Raw genomic sequence first — 19,648 nt, 5'->3', positions numbered from 1 at the left:
ACTGAGGGTCTAGTGAGAAGGAGAAACTGAGGGAAGTGAGGGAAATCTTTTATTAGTCAGGAAATGGTGTTAGGGAAATTGATGGGATTGAAGACTGATAAATCTCCAGGGCCTGATAGTCTGCATCCCAGAGTATTTAAGGAAGTGGCCCTAGAAATAGTGGATGCATTGGTGGTCATTTTCCAACATTTCATGGACTCTGTGGATTGGAGGGTAGCTAAAGTAACCCCACTTTTTAAAAAAGGAGGGAGAGAGAAAGCCGGGAATTATAGACCAGTTAGCCTGACATCGGTAGTGGGGAAAATGCTGGAATCAATTATTAAAAATGTAATAGCAGCGCATTTGGAAAGCAGTGACAGGATCGGTCCAAATCAGCATGGATTTATGAAAGGGAAATCATGCTTGACAAATCTTCTAGAATTTTTTGAGGATGTAACTAGTAGAGTGGACAAGGGAGAACCAATGGATGTGGTGTATTTAGACTTTCAAAAAGCTTTTGACAAGGTCCCACACAAGAGATTAGTGTGCAAAATTAAGGCACATGGGATTGGGGGTAATGTATTGACGTGGATAGAGAACTGGTTGGCTGACAGGAAGCAAAGAGTGGGAATAAACGGGTCCTTTTCAGAATGGCAGGCAGTGACTAGTGGGGTGCTGTAAGGTTCAATGCTGGGACTCCGGCTATTTACAATATATATTAATGATTTAGGCAAAGGAATTGAACATAATATCTCCAAGTTTGCAAATGACACTAAGCTGGGTGGCAGTGTGAGCTGTGAGGAGGATGCTAAGAGGCTGCAGGGTGACTTGGATAGGTTAGGTAAGTGGGCAAATGCATGGCAGATGCAGTATAATGTGGATAAATGTGAGGTTATCCACTTTGATGGCAAAAAGAGGAAGGTAGATTATTATCTGAATGGTGACAGATTAGTAAAAGGGGAGGTGCAACGAGACCTGGGTGTCATGGTACATCAGTCATTGAAAGTTGGCATGCAGGTACAGCAAGCAGTAAAGAAAGCAAATGGCATGTTGCCCTTCATAGCGAGAGGATTTGAGTATAGAAGCAGGGAGGTCTTACTGCAGTTGTACAGGGCCTTGGTGAGACCACACCTTGAGTATTGTGTGCAGTTTTGATCTCCTAATCTGAGGAAGGACTTTCTTGCTTTTGAGGGAGTGCAGCGAAGGTTCACCAGACTGATTCCCAGGATGGCAGGACTGACATATGAGGAGACTAGGATCGACTCAGCTTATATACACTGGAATTTAGAAGAATGAGAGGGGATCTCACAGAAACATAACATTCTGACGGGATTGGACAGGTTAGATGCAGGAAGAATGTTCCCGATGTTGGGGATGTCCAGAACCAGGTTTCACAGTCTATGGATAAGGGGTAAGCCAACTATGACCGAGGTGAGGTGTATCTTTTTCACCCAGAGAATTGTGAAGCTATGGAATTCTCTACCACAGAAAGTTGTTGAGTCCAGTTCGTTGGATATATTCAAAAGGGAGTTAGATGTGGCCCTTACGGCTAAAAGGATCAGGGGGTATGGAGAGAAGGCAGGAATGTGGTACTGAAGTTGCATGATCAGCCATGATCATATTGAATGATGGTGCCAAATGGCCTGCTCCTGCACCTATTTGCTATGTTTTCTATGTTTCTATGTGTCCGCAACTGAGCAAGCGTGATGTGACACACCATGTGGAGGATGGTGACCAGTATCGCGTGGATCCGAATATGCAATCCGAGATACCTGAGGAGGAAGTGTATGGACTGTATTCATTCCTAACAAAGCGGCAACCAATAATGATTAATGTGAAACTTAATGGTGTGCCCGTATCGATGGAATTGGACACGGGTGCGAGTCAATCAATAATGAGGCAGAGGACATTCGACAAGCTGTGGGATACTAAGGCTGTGAGGCCTAAACTGAGTCCAGTCAATGCCAAGTTGCGTACGTACACTAAAGAACTCATAACGGTGATTGGAAGTGCAGTAGTCAAGGTGTCGTATGATGGTGCAGTTCATGCTTTACCTTTATGGATTGCTCCAGGCAATGGTCCAACGCTGCTCGGCAGAAATTGGCTAGAAAAAATCAAATGGAATTCAAACGATATCAAAGCGTTGTCTTTGACGGATGATACTCCATGTACTCAAGTGCTGAGCAAGTTCCCCTCGCTGTTTGAACCAGGCATCGGCAATTTCATGGGAGCCAAGGTGCAGATCCACGTGGACTCAGATGCAAGACCCATCCATCATAAAGCTCGGGTGGTTCCGTACATGATGAGGGAGAAGGTCGAAATCGAACTGGACAGACTCCAGCATGAAGAGGTCATATCACCGGTCAAATTTAACGAATGGGCCAGCCCCATTGTTCCTGTGTGGAAGAGTGATGGCACTGTAACAGGATTTGTGGAGACTACAAGGTTACTTTTGAAACAAGATCAACACCCGTTCCCGAAGGGTGATGACCTATTTGCAACGCTAGCCGGAGGTATGTCGTTCACTAAACTGGATCTGATGTTGGCTTACATGACACAGGAACTGGTCGAGACGTCGAAGAAACTTACGTGGATCAACACTCATAAAGGACTTTTTAACCAATAAGGGAATTAAGGGTTACGGGGAGAGGGCGGGTAAGTGGAGCTGAGTCCACGGCCAGATCAGCCATGATCTTATTGAATGGCGGAGCAGGCTCGAGGGGCTAGATGGCCTACTTCTGTTCCTAATTCTTATGTTCTTATGTTCTTATGACTGTTTATCTACAACAGGGGTCCTTTCGGAATTCGCTCAGCTGCAGGCATATTTCAGAGGAACATGGAGTCTACTGAAGTCCGTCCCTAGAACCATCACGTTCCAAGATGACATCCTGGTTACATGTCGTGACACCGCCGAATATCTGGATAATCTGGAAGAGGTTCTACATCGTCTGGACAAAGTGGTACTCAGACTGAAACGTTCGAAGTGCGTCTTCATGGCACCGGAAGTCAAATTCCTAGGGAGGAAAATTGCTGCTGACGGCATCCGGCCGACTGACTCGAAAATCAAGGCCATCAAAAATGCACCCAAGTGTCAGAATGTCACGGAGCTGCGTTCATTCCTTGGTCTACACAACTACTTCGGTAATTTCCTCCCGAGATTGAGCATTTCATTAGAGCCATTGCACATGCTGCTAAGCAAAAGCGACAACTGGCTTTGGGGTGGGTCTCAAGACAGAGATTTTGAGAAAGCTACTAATCTGCTTTGCTCTAACAAGCTGCTGGTACATTATGATCTGTGTAAGCATCTAGTATTGGCCTGTGATTCTTCGTCATATGGAGTTGGTTGCATGCTCCAACAAGCAAATGAGTCGGGTAAACTACAACCTGTTGCGTATGCTTCTAAAAGTTTGTCAAAGGCGGAAAGAGCCTACAGCATGGTAGAAAAAGAAGCACTAGCCTGTGTGTATGGGGTTAAAAAGATGCATCAGTGCCTGTTTGGTCTTTGGTTTGAACTGGAAACAGATCACAAGCCACTCATTTCATTGTTTTCGGTAAACAAAGGTAACGATACCAAAGCATCGTCCCGCATCCAGAGGTGAACGCTGACATTATCTGCCTATGATTGTGCCATTTGCCATAGACCTGGCACTGAGAATTGTGCCGATGCCATTGCCCACACCGGAGTTTGAGATGGCACAACCTGCAGACCTACTGTTAAGTATGGATGCTTTTGAAAGTGAAGGAACCCCTGTCACGGCTCTGCAAGTTAAGACCTGGACCAGCCTGGACCTGATATTATCGGTTGTGAAATGTTATGTCCTTAGTGGTGATTGGTCTGCCATACCCAAGCAAATGGGTGATGAGACCAAACCTTACAACCATCGCAAAAACGAACTTTCCATTCAGTCAGATTGTTAACTGTGGGGTAATCGTGTTGTTATACCTAAGAAAGGCAGAGAGAAATTTGGTACATGATCTACATAACACTCATCCCGGTATTGTCATGATGAAAGGCATTGCCAGGTCTCATGTATGGTGGCCTGGAATTGACTCTGATCTGGAATCATGTGTGCATCAGTGCAACACTTGCATGCAGCTAAGTAAAGCACCAGCGAAATCGTCGCTGAGTCTGTGGTCGTGGCCATCTAAACCATGGTCCAGGATCCACATTGAGTTTGCAGGTCCCTTCCTGGGAAAGATGTATTTAGTTGTGGTGGATGCATATTCCAAGTGGATAGAGTGACATACAGTATATCCACAGCTACCATTGAGAGCCTTCGTGTCATGTTTGCCATTCATGGTCTGCACAACATCATAAGCGACAATGGACCTTGCTACACTAGTCTGGAGTTTCAAGAGTTCATGAAACTCAATGGTTTTAAACATTTGAGGTCAGCACCATTCAAACCTGCATCTAATGGTCAAGCAGAGCGTGCTGTCCAAACCATCAAGCAGAGTATGAAACGTGTAACTCAAGGTTCACTGCAGACTCGCTTGTCATGCATATTGCTTAGTTACAGTACAAGACCCCACACGCTTACCGGGGTCCTCCCCTGCTGAACTATTGATGAAGAGAGGTCTCAAGACCAAGCTCTCTCTTGTCCACCCTGACTTGAACGATCATGTTGAATACAGATGTCAAAGTCAGCAGTGGTATCATGATCGCGCTGCTGTGTCACGTGATATTTCTGTTAACGATCCTGTGTATGTACTAAATTATGGTCAAGATCCCAAGTGAATCGCCGGTACTGTTACGGCCAAGGAGGGTAACAGAGTGTTTATCTTCAAGCTCAAGAATGGGCAAACATGCAGGAAACATATTGATAAGATAAAGCTGCGACACACGGATGAACCGGAACAGTCTGAGGAAAACACAATCAGTGACCAACCAACCTACCCTCAGTCATCAGAGGACTCCGCTGTCATCAGTGAATCTGGACTTTCAATCCCTGACATGGTCATTGTCACTCCCATCAGACCGGCTATCCAGTCCCCAGTCATAACAGACTCAGAACGCTAGCCCAAGGCTGAAGTTGAACTGAGACGATCAACTCGTGAGCGGAAAGCCCCGGACCATCTCAATTTGTAAAAAGACTGTTACTAATATCGTAAAGGGGGATACTGTCACGTATGTATGCTTGGGGTTACTAGCCACCAGGTGGTGCCACTGTCGGAGGTCATTGGGCTGTATGCATGTGTGTGCAGCCCAGGTATAAAAGGCAAGCCATCATGTAATGTAATCACTTTGGGCCCTAATAAAGCAGAGCCAGGTTTGTACCTGTGTTAGTTTACAGTATTCAGTCTATCGAGTTATTACATACATAGAAACATAGAAAATAGGTGCAGGAGTAGGCCATTCGGCCCTTCTAGCCTGCACCGCCATTCAATGAGTTCATGGCTGAACATTCAACTTCAGTACCCCATTCCTGCTTTCTCGCCATACCCCTTGATTCCCCTAGTAGTAAGGACCTCATCTAACTCCTTTTTGAATATATTTAGTGAATTGGCCTCAACAACTTTCTGTGGTAGAGAATTCCACAGGTTCACCACTCTCTGGGTGAAGAAGTTCCTCCGCATCTCGGTCCTAAATGGCTTACCCCTTATCCTTAGACTGTGACCTCTGGTTCTGGACTTCCCCAACATTGGGAACATTCTTCCTGCATCTAACCTGTCTAACCCCGTCAGAATTTTAAATGTTTCTATGAGGTCCCCTCTCATTCTTCTGAACTCCAGTGAATACAAGCCCAGTTGATCCAGTCTTTCTTGATAAGTCAGTCCCGCCATCCCGGGAATCAGTCTGGTGAACCTTCGCTGCACTCCCTCAATAGCAAGAATGTCCTTCCTCAGGTTAGGAGACCAAAACTGTACACAATACTCCAGGTGTGGCCTCACCAATGCCCTGTACAACTGTAGCAACACCTCCCTGCCCCTGTACTCAAATCCCCTTGCTATGAAGGCCAACATGCCATTTACTTTCTTAACCGCCTGCTGCACCTGCATGCCAACCTTCAATGACTGATGTACCATGACACCCAGGTCTCTTTGCACCTCCCCTTTTCCTAATCTGTCACCATTCAGATAATAGTCTGTCTCTCTGTTTTTACCACCAAAGTGGATAACCTCACATTTATCCACATTATACTTCATCTGCCATGCATTTGCCCACTCACCTAACCTATCCAAGTCGCTCTGCAGCCTCACAGCATCCTCCTTGCAGCTCACACTGCCACTCAACTTAGTGCCATCCGCAAATTTGGAGATACTACATTTAATCCCCTCATCTAAATCATTAATGTACAGTGTAAACAGCTGGGGCCCCAGCACAGAACCTTGCGATACCCCACTAGTCACTGCCTGCCATTCTGAAAAGTACCCATTTACTCCTACTCTTTGCTTCCTGTCTGACAACCAGTTCTCAATCCATGTCAGTACACTACCCCCAATCCCATGTGCTCTAACTTTGCACATCAATCTCTTGTGTGGGACCTTGTCGAACGCCTTCTGAAAGTCCAAATATACCACATCAACTGGTTCTCCCTTATCCACTCTACTGGAAACATCCTCAAAAAATTCCAGAAGATTTGTCATAACAATTTGTGGATGGTAAATAAAGTTACTTGTGCTTTTAATGTTATACAGGTATTTTACTCATGTCAGAGTATTGATGTAATAGCTACATGTTTGTTTTGTCTTAGTCTAGTGTTTTGTATACAACTTGTACAGAAATTAATTAAAACTAATAGAATTTCAATTGCGATTATAGCTGATTTTACTTACCAAAACTTCAGTTTCAATCTTTTATAATCTGACAGTGCATTAAAACCCTCAAAAGTGCAGATTCTCACTGACCTCCTGGGCTCGCAGTATTTTTCTAACACTACATTACAACAAGTTTATGCCTAAGAAAATCTTCACTGCAAAAGGCCCCTATTTATCTGAAGTTCTCACCATCATCTTTTATCATCATAGGCAGTCCCTCGAATCGAGGATGACTTGCTTCCACGTCAAGAAGTTCACAGGTGTTTCCATGAAGGAACTAACATTCCAGGTCCCGAACTACATGTTGAAGGATGGAAGATGGCTGTGCATGGACTTTTTTAATGTGGGGTGGCCGTTACACACCAGCCACCACATGGGCTTGACAGAGCTAGGTCTTGGTCCAGTAGCAAGGATTAACCAAGACGAGTGGAGACCAGCACTGCTGCACGGACCCAGTGCGCACACATATCGCAGTGTGGGCTGGCCCGTGCTGCCCCTAGGCCATCGGCTCTTCTGGGCCCCAAACTCACACCTCTCCTCGGCTCCGATCATGTCCCTCTACAATCTCTTGCTGCTTCTTCGCCCTGACCTCACCGCTCCTGCTGTATCTACCCGCACTCTAATCAGCGACCTAGATCTTGGTGACGTCCCTCTTCACTGCTGTTGTTCTCCTGCTCCAGCACGTGCTGCTCCCTGGAGTGGTGTGCCACCACGCTGCTCCTTCCGCTCCCTGAAGTTCTGCAGTGATAATGACATACTCACTGTTACCGAATTCACTGGGTTAGTAGGAGGGAGTGATTTATTCTGTTCCCTATTTAGCCATCAAGATCTTATAATCTGCTGACAAATTTTGGAAACCATTCTATGTAAAATTGTTTCTGAAACTGTTTTCCTTTGAATGACAGGAACCAGTACATGCAGAATTGTCCCCAAAAGATGTCCTGAAAACCAGAAATACCCGAACCTCAGCTCTGGCGTTTCTGGATTCGGGACATCAGAAAGACATTCCGAAATCTGGAAACACCCGGAATCCAAAACAGCCTCAGTCCTGAGGTTTCCGGATTTTGGATGCCTTAAAAAGCAATGGACCTAGTACTGAGCCCTGTGGAACCCACTGGAAACAGCCTTCCAGTCACAAAAACACCCATCAACCATTACCCTTTGTTTCCTGCTCTGAGCCAATTTTGGATCTAACTTGCCACGTTACCTTGGATCCCATCGGCTTTTACTTTTGTGACCAGTCTGCCATGTGGTATCTTATCAAAAGCCTTGATAAAATCCATATACACTACATCAAATGCACTAGCCTCATTGACCCTCCTTGTTACCTCCTCAATAAATTCAATCAAGTTAGTCAGACACGAATTTCTCTGAACAAATCCATGCTGACTGTCCTTGATTAATCCATGTCTTTTTAAGTGAAGTTTTATCTTGTCTCTCAGAATTCTCTCCAATAATTTTCCCACCACCGAGGTTAGGCTGATTAACCTGTAATTACTCGGTCTATACCTTTTGCCCTTTTTAAACAAAGGTACAATGTTCGCAGTCCTCCAGTCCTCTGGCACCATACCTGTCACCAGAAAGGATTGAAAATAATGCTCATCGCCTCTGCTATTTCTTCTTTTGCTTCTCTTAACAGCCTGGGATAAATTTTAATGTGTCTCTACTTATCTGTGGAATAACTCCACGAGGCCTAGTGCTGTGCTTGAACTGCTGTGACCTTAGTCTCTTCATTCAAACTGCAGAGTGAGGCAGCAATGTGGTGACCAGCCTTTTATACCACTGCTGCTTGGGCCTCCCACAGTTGCACCCTCTAGTGGTACCAGCATAGTATGTACAGAGTATACATATATGACAACATCCCCTCCCCAAAGTCTTTGATGCGAATTTGTTACAGGTTGAGGCGATCCGGAACTCTGCGCTCCCTGGTTGATCATCTGAGTGTCACTTCTGGCATGGGTGAGTTGGTCGGGCCACTACTGTCTTGCAGCGCTGTTGGTCTGACTGGACTGTTGGAGATGGTGGGATCATCCTCGTGGTTGGCAGCTAGGTCTGTTGCTGATTGGGTGTGTGTAGGTGGATCGCTGAAGGTAAGGTCCTCTCCCGGTAGTTCCTGGTTACCTGTAAATTGTAATTTGGTCTGGTCCAAATGCTTTCTGCACATTTGTCCGTTCGGCAGTTTGACAAAAAAAATCCCCTCCTTGGCTAAAACAGTGCCAGCAACCCATTTGGGGCCATGACCATGATTCAGCACAAACACTGGGTCGTTTACATTGATGTCGCGTGATACAGCTGTGCGATCATGGTACATGTTTTACCGATAACGCCTGGTTTCCACCTGATCGTTGAGGTCAGGGTGGACGAAGGTGAGCCTGGTTTTGAGTGCATGTTTCATCAGTAACTCCGCAGGGGGGACCCCGGTAAGTGAATGGGGTTGTGTCCTGTAATTGATCAGCACCCGGGATAGGTGGGTTTGTAAGGAGCCTTCTGTGACGCGTTTCAAGCTCTGCTTTATGGTTTGGACTGTCCGCTCCGCTTGGCCGTTGGATGCAGGCTTGAACGGGGCAGACCTGACATGCAACGGCAGCTGGCCGAGGGCATCGGCGCAGTTCTCAGTGCCTGGCCTGAGGCGGATCGTGTAATCGTAGGCCGACAGTGTTAGTGCCCATCTTTGGAGTCACAACAAAGCATTGGTGTTTATGCCTTTGCTTTCCGAAAACAGTGAGATTATGGGCTTGTGGTCGGTTTCTAACTTGAACCTGAGTCCGCACAAATATAGGTGCATTTTTTTTACCCCATAGACACAGGCCAAAGCCTCCTTCTCGACCATACTGTAGGCTCTTTCGGCCTTGGATAGACTTCGAGACGCATATGCAACTGGTTGGAGTTTGCCCGTTACATTTGCTTGCTGACCAACTCACCCATGCTGTTTACACTGTATATTAATGATTTAGACGAGGGGATTAAATGTAGTATCTCCAAATTTGCGGATGACACTAAGTTAGGTGACAGTGTGAGCTGCGAGGAGGATGCTATGAGGCTGCAGAGCGACTTGGATAGGTTAGGTGAGTGGGCAAATGCATGGCAGATGAAGTATAATGTGGATAAATGTGAGGTTGTCCACTTTGGTGGTAAAAACAGAGAGACAGACTATTATCTGAATGGTGACAGATTAGGAAAAGGGGAGGTGCAACGAGACCTGGGTGTCATGGTACATCAGTCATTGAAGGTTGGCATGCAGGTACAGCAGGCGGTTAAGAAAGCAAATGGCATGTTGGCTTTCATAGCGAGGGGATTTGAGTACAGGGGCAGGGAGGTGTTGCTACAGTTGTACAGGGCCTTGGTGAGGCCACACCTGGAGTACTGTGTACAGTTTTGGTCTCCTAACCTGAGGAAGGACATTCTTGTTATTGAGGGAGTGCAGCGAAGGTTCACCAGACTGATTCCCGGGATGGCGGGACTGACCTATCAAGAAAGACTGGATCAACTGGGCTTGTATTCACTGGAGTTCAGAAGATTGAGAGGGGACCTTATAGAAACGTTTAAAATTCTGATGGGTTTAGACAGGTTAGATGCAGGAAGAATGTTCACAATGTTGGGGAAGTCCAGAACCAGGGGTCACAGTCTAAGGATAAGGGGTAAGCCATTTAGGACTGAGATGAGGAGAAACTTCTTCACCCAGAGAGTGGTGAACCTGTGGAATTCTCTACCACAGAAAGTTGTTGAGGCCAATTCACTAAATATATTCAAAAAGGAGTTAGATGTAGTCCTTACTACTAGGGGGATCAAGAGGTATGGCAAGAAAGCAGGAATGGGGTACTGAAGTTGCATGTTCAGCCGTGAACTCATTGAATGGCAGTGCAGGCTAGAAGGGCCGAATGGCCTACTCCTGCACCTATTTTCTATGTTTCTATTAAAACACACCCGACACCGTATGACGATGCGTCACATGCTAAAACTAGACGTTTGCTTGGGTCATATAATACAAGCAATTTGTTTGAACATAACAGCTTCCTAGCTTTCTCAAAGGCATTTTCTTGGCTTTTACCCCATACCCATTTATCTCCTTTACACAGTAAAGAGTGCAGGGGTTCTAACAAAAACAAATTGTACGATCCATGTAAGCGTTTGGTACTAGCATGTGATGCGTCGGCGTACGGGGTCGGGTGTGTATTGCAACAAGCTAATGAATTTGGGAAATTGCAACCGGTTGCTTATGCATCCAGAAGTCTGTCTAAGGCCAAGAGGGCCTACAGTATGATCGAAAAAAAGCATTTGCGTGTGTTTACGGGGTAAAGAAAATGCATCAATATCTGTTTGGGCTCAAATTTGAATTGGAAACAGACCATAAGCCGTTTATATCCCCCTTTTCCGAAAGCAAGGGGATAAATACGAATGCATCGGCCTGCATCCAGAGATGGGCTCTCACGTCGTCCGCATACAACTACGCCATCCGCCACAGGCCAGGTACAGAAAACTGTGCCGATGCTCTCAGCAGGCTGCCATTGCCCACTACAGGGGTGGAAATGATACAGCTGCAGATTTAGCAATGGAATGGAAGCATTCGAGAGTGAGCAATCGCCTGTTACCGCCCTACAGATTAGAACCTGGACGAGCCAGGACCCCTTACTGTCCTTAGTAAAAAACTGTGTGTTGCACGGGTTTTGGTCTAGTGTCCCGTTAGAGATGCAGGAAGAAATAAAGCTGTACCAGCGGCGCAAAGATGTTATGTCTAGACAGGCAGACTGCCTCCTATGGGGTAATCGGGTAGTGGTGCCAAAAAAGGGCAGGGACACTTTCATTAGTGATCTCCACAGTACTCACCCAGACATCATAATGATGAAAGCGATAGCCAGATCCCACATGTGTGGTGGCCCGGTATCGATGCAGACTTAGAGTCCTACATGCACAAATGTAATATATGTTCACAATTAAGCAATGCACCCAGAGAGGCGCCACTAAGTTTATGGTCCTGGCCCTCCAAACCGTGGTCCAGGGTCCATGTCGACCATGCAGGCCCATTCTTGGGAAAAATGTTCTTAGTAGTTGTAGATGCCTACTCCAAATGGATTGAATATGTGATAATGTCGGCAAGCACGTCCGCTGCCACCATTGAAAACCTACGGCCATGTTTGCCATGCACGGCCTGCCTGATGTCCTTGTAAGTGACAATGAGTTGTGCTTTACCAGTGCCGAGTTCAAGGAGTTCATGACCCGCAATGGGATCAAACATGTCACATCTGCCCCGTTTAAACAGCGTCCAACGGTCAGGCAGAACGAGCAGTACAAACTATCAAACAGAGCTTGAAAGGGGTAACTGAAGGCTCACTGCAGCCTCGCTTATCCCGAGTCTTGCTCAGTTACCGCACAAGACCCCACTCGCTCACTGGGGTTTCCCCCGCTGAACTGCTCATGAAAAGGGCACTTAAGACAAGGCTCTCGTTAGTCCACTGATCTACATGAACAGGCAGAGAGCAGGCGGGTTCAACAGAATACATATCATGATCACGCAAATGTGTCACGTGAAATTGAGATCAATGATCCTGTATTTGTATTGAACTATGGACAAGGTCCCAAGCGGCTTAATGGCACTATTTTGGCCAAAGAGGGGACTAGTGTGTTTGTGGTCAATCTCTCAAATAGACTCACCTGCAGCAAACATTTGGACCAAATCAAACTCAGATTTATGGATTATCCAGAACAACCCACAATAGACTCCACCTTTTTTGACCCTCCAACACACACACAAGTGGCAACCGACCAAGCGGTTGACTACAAAGCAGAACCCATCACCCACAGTAGCCCAGCAAGACTCACCACCCCCAGCAGCCCAGCAAGGCCAGTTGTGCAGCAGCCCAGCGAGGGCCCAACAAACGACTCACCAAAACCAGCATTTGCACCGAGGCGATCAACCAGGGAAAGGAAGGCCCCAGATCGACTCACATTGTAAATAGTTACACTATTGACTTTGGGAGTGGGGGCCAGAGTTTTGTTATACATGTAAACCTGTAAATACCATGTCTAACGACCTGTCTATCCCCTGGAGTCCCAAGGGATCCCACAATCCCTTGGGACCACCTCTATATAACAAGGCATCACAGGCTGGAGAGGCACTTTGAGATCTGTAAAGAGGACTACGGTCACAACTTACTTTGAGCTTGCAGTATCTAGTCTGACTCTTCATTCAAGACATAACAACAATGTGGAACCGATTTCAACAGACTCTCCATGTTCCTTTGGAAGATGGCTGCAGCTGAGTGGATCCCGAACGGGCACCTGTGATACAAAAACAGTCCCTTGTGCGTATTAATGCACGTTAATTTTTTCGACGACTCTGCCAGCTCCTGGGTCACGTAAGCGGATGTTAGATCTGGCTTGGTGAATGCGACATTTACAGGGGGAAAGACAAAGAGATCATCGGCTTTGGGTAGCGGTTACTGGTCCTGTAATGAAACTCAGTTGATCGTTACCTTGTAGTCGCCGCAGATTCTGACTGTGCCATCGCTCTTACGTACCGGAACAATCAGGCTGGCCCACTCATTGAATTCGACTGGTGATATAATTCCCCCACGTTGAAGTCTGTCGAATTCGATCTCCACTTTCTCCCTTATCATGTAAGGGACCGTTCGAGCCTTGTGATGAACAGGCTGTGCCTCGGGGACCAAGTGGATCTGCACTTTGGCGCCTGTGAATTTGCTGATGCCTGGTTCAAATAAGGATGGGAACTTGCTCAGCACTTGAACACAGGAAGCATGGTCCACTGAAGATAGTGCTCTGACGTATTCCCAGTTCCCCCAAATCTTCCCCATCCAGCTTCTGTCAAGCAGCGTTGGTCCATCGCCTGGTACAACCCACAGTGGCAATTTGTGTATCTCTCCATCATAGGATACCTTTACATTCGCACTGCCGATAACTGGGATCAGTTCCTTGGAGTAAGTGCCTGAATCGGGCTTAGCTTGGGTCTTTGCTCTTTGTTGCCCCACAGCCTTTCAAATGCCTTCTGGCTCATAAGTGACTGACTCGCCCCCATGTCCAACTCCATGGAAATAGGAATGTCATTTATCTTGACTTTCATCATGATGGGGGGACATTTGGTAGTGCAGGTGTACACCCCATGCACTACTTCCTCGGGCTGAGTCGCCTCTCTAGCTTGTACTTTATGATCCTTGCAGGATCGGAAACCTCCTGCCGACTCCTCTGCCACGTTTTGAGTCGCAGTTCTTCTGCACATTCGCTGTGGGTGGCCCTTTTGGCCACAGCCTTTGCACACATAGTGTCTAAATCGACACAGACGGACCCGATGCCAGCATGTTAAACGATTCACATTTACACCCTTTGGCGGACTCTGAGTTGAACTAATTCTTTGATCAACAGTTATTTTCTGCACAGTACTTGCCAGTGAGTTTTGATTCTGGGAGAATCTCAATGTTGAGGTTGTGAACGCCTGGCTTAAGGTGATGGTCGGCTTCACGTCCCGTCCCGTCGCAAAAACATCCCGCAAAAATTGTTGAGGAGTTCGCCAAATTCACACAGTTCTGCAAGCCTTCATAGGTCTGCGACATATTCCGCTAAATCCTGGCTCTCAGTGCGGCGGTGTGTGTAGAAACAATACCTGGCCAGCGAAACCCGAGTAAAGACTTCACCCTCTGTAAACTTTTCTAAACTACCAATGTAAGGGGTTCTCGGGGAGTGTTGTTGTCTCTCTGGGCTTCTGCCCTCACAGCTTATACCTGGCCTGTGAGGTACCCTGAGTGCTGCAAGAGCACCCCTGGAGAGACTGTGTCCACAACTTATGAAGGGGGTTTTGAGACTCGTGCGTCCCCACAGCTTATGCCTAGCCTGTGAGGCACCTATGAGTGTCAAACACTCCTAACCCCTTCTTCCCTAGCCTGTGACACACAGTTGAACATTTTTGAGGCACTCCTAGCTTTCCTTACACTGTTCTGACATAAGACTCACGATCAGGAGATGTTCTACAATAGAACTGAGACAAGGTGATTTCAAGAGGAACTTAGGCTTCCAATTTATTTGACAAGGTGTATCTCAACAAACAGCAATACACCAACAAAACAATCCCCCTAAATCCCACTAAACGGACACAACAAAAATCTTTACACAAGTTTAGCAGTACAATGCCCAACCTTCCACCTTTCCTGGCCTAACTGAGTTGGGAGTTCTGGGGACCAGAGGTTATACTCACTACTGTGCCTTCTGCAGTCTGGTGGTTTGTTTCTTCTATCTTCGGTGTCTTCGGACACTGGTTTTCCTTCAGTGTCGAGAGGCTTGCTGGTTGTTGGATCACGAGAGCAGGGAACCACACACACTGCATCAGAAACCCCTTTTTATAGCCAGATTATCCAGTCCGCCTCTCCTGCTGAAATCGATCCTTCCCATTGGTGGGCTTTGTGATTTTGAAAAATGCAGCAGTTTTAGATTATTGCGGGTTTTTTCCACTGATGTTAACCTACTCAAGGTTTGAGTTGATGTTGATCGCGTTGGCCTCCTGTAGCCATTGTGTAGGCCCTTGGGTTGTTTTGGGTTCCCTAGTTTTCTGAAGGTCTGCATAATTTCCCTCCAATTCAGTTTTCTCGAACCGACTCAAGGTTTGAGTCGGTGTTGATTGGGTTGGCCTCTGTAGCCATTGTGTAGGCCCTTGGTTTGTTTTGGGTTCCCTAGTTTTCTGAAGGTCTGCATAATTTCCCTCCATAGTGTAAACATGGGGAAGACAATAGCCCGATACTGGCGATGAGCCAGTCCCACAGTTTTAGAGCAAGTGCTCTCCCATTGACTTGAAAGCCCCATGCTTCGGGCTGACTCTGTCCCACCATTGGCCCTCCGGTGTCCTCCCCCGTCCAATCACTGCTCTGCCAAGGTCAAACCGTCTCGATTTCAATTCACATCGCAGCACAGACAGATCTCACAGCCCTTTTCCTTCTGGGTAAAATGAGGGGGTTTTCGTCCTCCCCTACACCAACAGCAGCCATCTCTGCATTTAAGTCCATGATCTGTTCTCGTCGCCAGTTAATGTGTCTCTACTTATCTGTAGAATAACTCCATGAGGCCTAGTGCTGTGCTGCAACTGCTGTGATCTTAGTCTCTTTATTCAAACTGCAGAGTGTGGCAGCAATGTGGTGACCAGCCTTTTATACAGCTGCTGCCTGGGCCTCCCACAGTTGCATCCTCCAGTGGTACCAGCATAGTATGGACAGAGTATACAGATATGACACATTTCATCTGGGCCAGGGGATTTATCCAATTTCAAAACTGCTAAATCCCTTAATACTTCCTCTCTCACTATGTTTATTTCATTTAATATTTCACACTCCTCCTCCCTGATTGCATTGTCTGCATCATCTCTCTCTTTTGTGAAAACAGACGCAAAGTATTCATTAAGAATCATGCCCACATCTTCTGCCTCCACAAACAGATTTACTTTGTGGTCTCTAATAGGCCCCACTCTTCCTCTAGTTATCCTCTTGCTCTTAATGTATTTATAAAACATGTTCCAGTTTTCCTTAATTTTACTTACCAATATTTTTTCATGCTCGCGCTTCGCTTTCCTAATTTCCTTTTTAATTTCACCCCTACATTCCTCTAGGCGTTCTGCAGTAGTGAGCCCTCGGTATCTGTCATAAGCTTCCCTTTTTTTCTTTATCCTATCGTGTATGCCCCTTGAGATCCAGGGGCTTTAGATTTGTTAGTCCCATCCTTTTTCTTTAAGGGAACATACTTGCTCCGAACCCTCAGGATCTCCTCCTTGAATGCCTCCCACTGCTGACACTGATTTACCATCAAGTAGCTGTTTCCAGTCCACTTTGGCTAAATCACATCTCAGCTTAGTAAAATTGGCTTTCCCTCAACTGAGAACTTTTATTTCTGGTGTATAGTTGCCCTTTTCCATAACTACCCTAAATCTAACTAAATTATGATCACTTAAACCAAAATGCCCTTTCACTTATACCCCTTCCCTAAAACTAAGTCCAGAACTGACCCCTCCCTTGTTGGGTTTGCTACATACTGGCTAAAAAAGTTCTCCTGAATATATTTTAGGAATTCTCACCCTCTATACCTTTCACACTAATTCTATCCCAGTTAATATTAGGGTAGCTGAAATCGCCTACTAGTGCTGCCCTATAGTTTTTGCACTTCTCAGAAATGTGCCTACATATTTGCTCTTCTATCTCCTTCTGACTGTCTGCGGGTCGATAGTACATTCCCAGCAGTGTGATCGCCCCTTTTTTGTTCTTCAATTCAACCCATATGGCCTCATTTGATGATCATTCCAACATATCATCCCACCTCACAGCTGTAATTGTTTCTTTAATCAATACTGCAACCCCCACCCCCTTCTTTTTTATCCCGCTCTCTATTCCGTCTGAAAATCCTGTAACCAGGAATGTTGAGCTGCCATTCCTTCCCTTTTTTCAGCCATAGAAACATAGAAACATAGAAAATAGGTGCAGGAGTAGACCATTCGGCCCTTCGAGCCTGCACCACCATTCAATAAGATCATGGCTGATCATTCACCTCAGTACCCCTTTCCCGTTTTCTCTCCATACCCCTTGATCCCTTTAGCCGTAAGGGCTATATCTAACTCCCTCTTGAATTTATCCAATGAACTGGCATCAATGACTCTCTGCGGTAGGGAATTCCACAGGTTAACAACTCTCTGAGTGAAGAAGTTCCTCCTTATCTTAGTCCTAAATGGCTTACCCCTTATTCTAAGACTGTGTCCCCTGGTTCTGGACTTTCCCAACATCGGGAACATTTTTCCCGCATCTAACCTGTCCCGTCCCGTCAGAATCTTATATGTTTCTATGAGATCCCATCTCATCCTTCTAAACTCCAGTGTATAAAGGCCCAGTTGATCCAGTCTCTCCAGCCATGTTTCATTAATAGCTATAATATCATACTCCCAAGTATCAATCTGTGCTCTCAGTTCATCTGCCTTATTCCCTAGTCTCCTTGCAGTGAAGTATATACCATTTAGCGCTGCCAAACTCCCTTGTCTATTTTCTAGCCTTTGTTACATCTGCCTTCCAAATTCATTTTCTAATTTTATGCTTTCCAATTCCAGATTTGCTTCTCTCCCTTCTGAATCTACTCTCAGGTTCCCATCCCCCTGCCAAGCTAGTTTAAACCCTCCTCAATAGCATTAGAAAACCCCCTCTGAGGATATTGGTCCTGGCTCTGTTGAGATGCAACCCATCCGGCATGTACATGTCCCACCTCCCTGAGAAATGATTCCAATGCCTCACGAATCTAAAGCCCTCCCTCCTGCACCATCTCTGTAGCCATGCATTCATTTGCTCTATCCTCCTATTTCTGTACTCATTAGCACCTGGCAACGGGAGTAATCCGGAGATTATTATCTTTGAGATCCTGCTTTTTAATCTCTCTCTAAGCTCCCTAAAATCTGCTTGCAGGACTTCATCCCTCTTTCTACCTATGTCATTGGTACCGATATGGACCACGACTTCTGGCTGTTCACCATCCCCTCTCAGAGTGTCCTGCATTCGCTCAGTGACATCCTTGACCCTGGCACCAGGGAGGCAACATCATCATCATAGGCGGTCCCTCGAACGAGGATGACTTGCTTCCACATGAGTTCAATTAAGGACCCGATATTCCAGTCTTGAACTCCGATTGAAGAGGTGGAAGATGCCTGTGCGTGGATTTCTTTAACGTGGATTGACCATGACACATCAGCCACCACACGGGCTTGACAGAGCTAGGTCTTTATCCAGTGGCAAGGGTTAACCAGGACGACTGGAGACCTACTCTGCTGCACGGACCGAGTGCGCACACATATCGCAGTGTGGGCTGGTCTATGCTGCCCATGTGCCCTTGGCTCATCTAAGCCCCATACCCTCATTTGCCGCACTTCCGCCACGATCTCTCACCCTTCCTCCACCACAATTTATCACCACTCCTCCGCCACAAACATTCGCCGCATCTGCGCCACGATCTCTTGCCGCTCCCCCGCCACGATCTCTCACCATTCCTCCGCCACACAAACATTCACCGCCACCTCCGTCATGATCTCTTACCATTCCTCCGCCACAATCTCTCGCCGCTCCTCCGCCACAAACATTCGCTGCATGTCCACCATGATCTCTCGCCGCTCCTCCACCACAAAGACATTCATCGCATCTCCGCCACGATCTCTTGCCGCTTGTGATATATTCACAGAGCACAAGCACACACAGCTTCCTACATAGCAGGCAGCTCTCTCGGAAGCCTCCGGAATCTGCCTGGTTCTGTTTAATTATTAACTCTGCAGTCCAGTACACAATACGTCCACATCCACAGTGTGGAGCTACAAACATTACAAGCTTACAGACATTACACTTCTCCCTCCTGAATGAAGAAGTTATTATAACAAACATCAAACATAACTTTCATGTTTATACATAACACAGGATATAAACTTTTTTTTTGCATGTTTACAAATTTAACTTTACCACTTGTTTTCTGTTTTGAAGAGGATACCTTCGCTCTCGAACAGAACCTTCCAAACATGGTGTCGAATCTAAACTCATTTGAGGCTCATCCTGAGGAACGTTTTCCTCCACGGAATTTCCTTGATTTTCATTTGAACTCACTCCAACTTCAGGCTCTTTGTTTTCCTGACTCGGACTCAGACTTTCATTCTGATTCTCTCCTGGATTTGTTTCCCATACATTGGATTTAGGATTTGCTACTGGTATATCAAAACTATCTGATGAGTCAGAAATAATTGAATAATTCCCACCTTCAATTCCTTCCATGTCTATAGGTAAATATATGATCAATATGAACAAACCTAACCTGTCCATTATCAAACATCTTTACCAAATATGTGCGAGGACCACATATCTTCACCACTCTTCCTAGTAACCACTTTAACCATTTATGGTGATGGCTCTTC

The sequence above is a fragment of the Pristiophorus japonicus genome, chromosome 3 (genome assembly GCF_044704955.1).
Source record: "Pristiophorus japonicus isolate sPriJap1 chromosome 3, sPriJap1.hap1, whole genome shotgun sequence".
NCBI classification, from domain to species: Eukaryota; Metazoa; Chordata; class Chondrichthyes; family Pristiophoridae; genus Pristiophorus; species Pristiophorus japonicus.
The sequence above is the reverse complement of the archived record's forward strand: the minus strand, read 5'-3'. Positions refer to the sequence as shown.